Source organism: Sapajus apella, unplaced genomic scaffold, assembly GCF_009761245.1.
Source record: "Sapajus apella isolate SASKATOON/1434 unplaced genomic scaffold, GSC_monkey_1.0 scaffold6, whole genome shotgun sequence".
Taxonomy (NCBI): Eukaryota; Metazoa; Chordata; class Mammalia; order Primates; family Cebidae; genus Sapajus; species Sapajus apella.
The window spans coordinates 6,351,248-6,357,247 of record NW_022436946.1 but is presented as its reverse complement, the minus strand read 5'-3'; the positions used below and the strand labels follow the sequence as shown (position 1 = coordinate 6,357,247).

The following is a 6,000-nucleotide window of genomic DNA, read 5'->3' as shown; positions in this document are numbered from 1 at the left end:
ATTTTAGGTTTCTTGTTTTCTTTCCTCCCTGTCCTGTGTTTCTATGACCCTTTGTCCCTTTACTATAGCTTAATTCTTTTTCTTGTCTCATGACTCATGTTCCTGAGATAAATTTTATTGGTAAGTGGAGGTGATTATGCCACCCCCTTGCCATAGGACCATGGAAGATGTTGATATTGCTAAATATTTGCATGTTCTGGACTGCAGAGAACTTAAGAGATCTGTGACTTGCAGACATCTGAATGAAAAAAATGTCTTCCTTTTTTCTTCTCTATCATGCTCCTTTAAGAAAATGTGGGTAGCTTGGTTCCTACAAAGTATTCTTAACTTCCAGCTCAGAAAGAGAATGTCTGGTTAGAAAACACTTTTTCAATTTCAGTCTAGTCCTAATTCTCTCCATGCTTCTTTGTAATGTTTGTTTTCCTGCCCATGTTGTCCCTGATTTTTTTTTTTTTTTTTTTGAGTCGGGGTCTGGCTCTGTTGCCCAGGCACAATCAGTCATGGCTCACAGCAACCTCAGCCTCCTGGACTTGAGTGATTCTTTGATCTCAGCCTCTTGAGTAGCTGGGACCACAAGCACATGCCACCATGCTTGGCTAATTCTAATATTTAAAAATTTTTGTAGAGATGGAGGTCTCACTGTGTTGCCCAGGCTGGTATTGAACGCCTGGGCCCAAGCAATCCTCTCACCTCAGCCTCCCAAAATGCTGAGATTACAGGTGTGAGCCACCATGCCTGACCTATTTTTTATTTTTGATGTGTTAAACAAAGCTTTATCACGCCCAGATTACTTTCTGTTATTCATTGTTAACAATTTCAAAGATTACAAACCAGTGTTTAAATATAGCCACTATAATAGTTTACCAAGTATGATTCTAAATCGAGAGAAAAAGATAGAAATAGCTGATGTGATACTCATTGTTTTAGAACATTTTCTACCAGAGGGGTTCTTTTTATTTTTTGAAAGGTATTCATTTGTTCTGATTTTTAAAATAGTAATGCATAATTTTCATAAAAAGTTTGAAAATACAGAAAACTGAAATAATATTCATCTTTATTCATACCAAAAGTAATTACTCTGTGTGTGCCCTTCCAGTCTTCATTAGTAAATATATGAATAAAATATTTCATTAATATTTTTCCATGTTATTCTCCCACAAATCCTTTTCAATTACTGTAAAAACGGTTTGGCCATTTTTGGCAACCTATTTCTCTGTCAAGGGCCAAATAGTATATATAATTTTTGGCTTTGCAGATCATATGGCCTCCATTGAAAGTATTAAATTCTGCTGTTGGAGCAGAAAAGCAGCAATAAATTGTATACAAATGAGCAAGGCTGTATTCCCATTAAACTTTATTTACAAAAAAAAAAAAAAAAGCCGGCTGGGTGCGGTGGCTTACGCCTGTAATCCCAGCACTTTGGGAGGCTGAGGGGGGCGGACATGAGGTCAAGAGATCGAGACCATCCTGGCCAACATGGTGAAACCCATGTCTACTAAAAAAATACAAAAATTAGCTGGGTATGGTGGCGCGTGCCTGTAGTCCCAGCTACTCGGGACGCTGAGGCAGGAGAATGGCTTGAATCCGGGAGGCGGAGATTGCAGTGAGCTGAGATCACACCATTGTGCTCCAGCCTGGCTCCTGGCAACAGAGCGAAACTCTGTCTCAAAAAAAAAAAAAAAAAAAAAAAAAGAAAAAAAAAAACAAACAAAAAATTTTGCCCACTGGCTACATTTTGCTGACGCCTAGATATTATTTTTAAACTTTTTATTTTGATATCGTTTTACAAAAAGTTACAAAATAGCACAGAGAGATGCTGGATGTCCTTTACTCAGTTTTCTCCAAGTTACATCTTAAATAACTGCAGTACAATGTCAAAACCAGGAAACTGACATTAGTACAATGTGTGTTCACAGTCTGTACCATTTGATGACGTGTTACCACAATGGAGATACGTAACTATTGCATCACACAGATATCTCCCTCATTCTAAGCCCATATATTCACAGCTACCTTCCACCCCACTCCCAATCATCTTTATCCTTTGACAATCTCTAATCTGTTTCCTATCTCTCTACTTTTGTCATTTTTGAATATGTTGTGCAGATGTGTGACCTTTGAAGATGGGCTTATTTCACCCACCATTGAAATCCATCCGGGTTGTTGCGTGTATCAGTGGTGTTCTTTTTGGCCGGGCACGGTGGCTTTCACCTGCAATCCCAATACTTTGGGAGGCTGAGGTAGGAGGACTACTTGAGTCCGAGAGTTTGAGACCAGCCTGAGCAATATAGTGAAACCTCGTCTCTATAACAAATAAAAAACTAGCTTGTACCAGCTACTCAAGAAGCTGAGGTAGGAAGATTGCTTGAGTTCAGGAGGCAGAAACTATAATGGCCATGATCACCCCACTGCACCCTAGCTTGGGCAAAAAAAAAAAAAAAAAAGTGGTCTTTCTTATTGCTGAGTAGTATTCCAGGCTATAGATATACCACTGTTTGTTTAACCTTTCACCTATTAAAAGGCATTTTGGGAGTTTCAAAGGTTCTTTTAAGGTTCTAGCAATCACATATTCCATGTGATTCAGTTTATAGAAACACTGCAGACCTCATTGATCTCCATGTTTGATGCAGCTGGCTAGGTAGGTGTTCCTTTCGTTCCTTATAGTCAAGCTTCTGAGTTGAATGTGGTTCAGAATGTGGTGGTCCATTTGTATCCAAGTATTGAATTGAATCGTATCATTTGTATCTGTCAGTATTTTAAACTCATGGAACTCACTGATTTCAACCAAAGGTCATTGATCCTCTAGGGACTTCTAGTTGCTTTGCAGGTGAGTACCAACATATCTCTAGTTGTGGTGATGGTTGAATTAATAGTCTTAATACTTGGAAAGAGAAAGACCCAAATTCAAGTCTCAGTATTACCACTTACTACCTCCAGTCTTAGAGAGGTTACCTACTTGAGCCTACTTTATCTCATTTGTAAAATACAAATAGTACTAACCCTGTCTCCTAGGGTTACTGTGAGGATCACATGAGATCACATAGGAAAACACACAAATGTTATTGTCATATTAATAAAAATAGATTACCCTTCACTAGTGTTTTAGAGCAGCAGCAGTTTTATAATCAAGATGAGTAGTTTCAGGTTGTAGTACCCTTGGGTAAAAATATGTATACATATTTTATATATATATATTTAGATTTAGATGCAGTTTTACAAACTGTGACAAAAGAACACAAAAGAACAGGGAAGGCAAGAGGTATTTCTGTGTGCTGTGATGGATGGCCTGTGTTGAAAACACAATACCAATTAGCAGATATGAGAAGAAATCATTTAAATCAACAATGTCTGTAGCAGGCTGCCCATCTGCTTCCTGTTAACTAGCCCTTCCTTTTTCAAACTGTCTTCCTTCGGTTTCCATGACCCTGTTCTCTCCTGTTTCTCCTCCTGGCTTATCATCATCATTTTCTTGGCCCTTAAATATAAGTTTCCCTAAGGATCATCTCTGTACTTCTCTTTCCATGACTGCTTCCCTGGCAGTATCACGCCTTTACTTCATTCCTCAAAGCCTACATCTGTGTCTCTAACCCTGAACTCCCTCATTTCCATCCTGCTGGCTGGACAACTCTATGTCAACTCAGTATTTCCAAGGCTGAAGTCATTTTTTCTTCCTAAGATGGCCCTTCTTTTCAAGTTTGCTGTTTCTATCTCACAGCCCCAGCATCTTCTCATCCCTCTGCCTCTAAACGTAGAATAGTCCTCAAGCATTCTTCTTCCTTTGCCACCTCCTACCTGCCACAAATCTAATCATGTTGTTGACTCTGACACAGAATCTCCAATCTCCTCTTTCCTTTCCATTTCAGGTCTGCACCTTCAGCTTTTTTTGTGGGTGTGGGGGAGACAAACTCTTGCTCTGTCTCCCAGGCTGGAGTGCAGTGTTATAATCATGGCTCACTCTGCCTCCTGGGCTCATGTGGTCCTCCCACCTCAGCCTCACGAATAGCTGGGACCACAGGCATGAGCCACCATGTCCAACTAATTTTTTATTTTGTGTAGAGACACAATCTCCCTATGTTGCCCAAGCTGGTCTCGAATTCCTAGGCTTAAGCAGTCCTTCTGTTTCGGCTCCTCCATAGTATTGAGATTACAGGCATGAGCCACCATGCCTGGCCCACCTGTAGCTTTTTCACTAAACTCCACTCTTCTCCCACTATACCCACAGCCCATTCACCCTGCCTCACCTTTGTCACATCCATTTTCCATGGCTCTTTTTAGGTTCTTCCAATTTAATGTTCTGTGTTGCTTTCCTTTCATGTAAAGCCCAGATGATTGGTCTAATATAAAATCTGTGCTCGTACCTCAAACTGCTTTTTTTCTTAACCTAAGACGTCATAACTTTGATAAAAGTGCTTTTTAAATATTTACATACTCCTGATGAACCGAAAGGAAGTAATATAAAAAAGCTTTTTTTCCAGAATTTCATAATATTTTGCTTTTCTCATGATAGTTTTCTATGTCATTAATTATCTGCATACTTTTTTCTATGCTGGTCCCATGTATGATTTCTCCTAATATTTCCACAGAATTGCATATGGCCAATATCTACTTATTGAATGAATGATTGTTCCTATGTTAGAAACTCAATTCTTGCTTGACCCATGCATTCAACCAGCATTTATTGAGTACCTTATTATGGGTCAAGTACTTGGAGGCATTGGGGATAAAATAGGCACAGTCTCGGCCTACACAGAACTTACATTATAGTAGGAATCCTAAAGATGTTACCACTGGATTATTTATGACTGACCTTAGGTATTCTCAAGCAAAGTTATCAGGTACTTCATTTAAGAGTGTATTAAAAATTAAATCAAATAATTATATTCTGATTGCCTGAAGGATACGGAATTTACTTGTTTAGTGAAGTGAGAAGTTTATATCAGAAAAGGAAAACACAGGTAAGTTTACACAGGGGCTTCCCAAGGGGAAGAAGCAGTTGGTGGGGAGGTAAAAGAGAGTGAGGATATCAAGCTATTGAGGTCACCTCCAGTCAGTCATTTCTTCTCGGCCAGGCAATTCCATGAAACTAACATAATGTGCTCTTGAATTTTACACAGATGGCAATCAGGAGTTATTTCCCTGTGAAGTCTGTGGAAGACGCTTTGCAGCAGATGTTCTGGTAAACATAAAGACATTTTGTAGATGTGTTTCATTGGACTTAAATGAACTGTCAAGTCAGTGAGGAGGCGGCAGTGCAAAGATTAAAGACAGATGTGGAGGAGAAGCCAGGGAAGAGGAAAAGTATATAACCTATGGCTGGTGGGCCCAGAGAACACTGAGGCAGATTGATGCTGCCTCATTCAAAAGCGACCCTGTTAAACATGGTCCTCCTGAAATGATGCCAGATGGAAGTATCTTGGCATCGTCAATGATCCCTTGAGAGGTTTTGGCTCTTCCGCCTTTTCTTTAAGCATCAAAAATTCAAATTTCAAGGCCAAAGCACCAGGGAAATTAGCTAGTCAATAGGAATGAGCATTGAATTTCGGACATCTGGAAACTTGGCTTTTAGCCGCAAATTTGTCACTAATCCTGACAAGTCCTTTAACCTTCCTGTTTTCTGCTTTGCCACGTATACAGAACCTTCTAATTTCAGGGTTTTTATACCAGTTGAACAAAATGATACATGGATATGAGGGCTGTTCCAAGATCTAATTGTCCAGATTCAAGCTAACTACATGTCAAGTCCCTTGATTGATGGCTATGAAGTTGAATAAAAGCTTGATTTGTTTCAAAATTAGGGAATCAAATAGGTGGTATGCCCCAATAATATACAGGGGTCCCCAAGAAAGATGGTTTTTTCAGAAAGAAAATCTAAGAGGGTAATTCAGCTGTCAGTCAGGACATTTTAGATCAAGGAGACATATGGAACTTAAAGGATGTGGACTGGAAGCCTGACTACATTTCGGAAAAAGACTATAAAATGAGGTTGGAGGTTTTATTTTT

At 39.3% G+C, this 6,000-nt stretch overlaps 1 protein-coding gene across 1 annotated transcript in view; it reads left to right on the top strand.

The window, feature by feature from the left end:
* The first annotated feature begins 4,813 nt into the window (after positions 1–4,813).
* ZC2HC1B (zinc finger C2HC-type containing 1B) overlaps positions 4,814–6,000 on the top strand; it is a 53,433-nt gene continuing 52,246 nt past the window's right edge. Inside the window, exon 1 of the mRNA XM_032274563.1 lies at positions 4,814–5,176. The gene's annotated coding sequence lies outside the window, so the exon portion shown is untranslated. The remainder of the gene's footprint in view (positions 5,177–6,000) is intronic.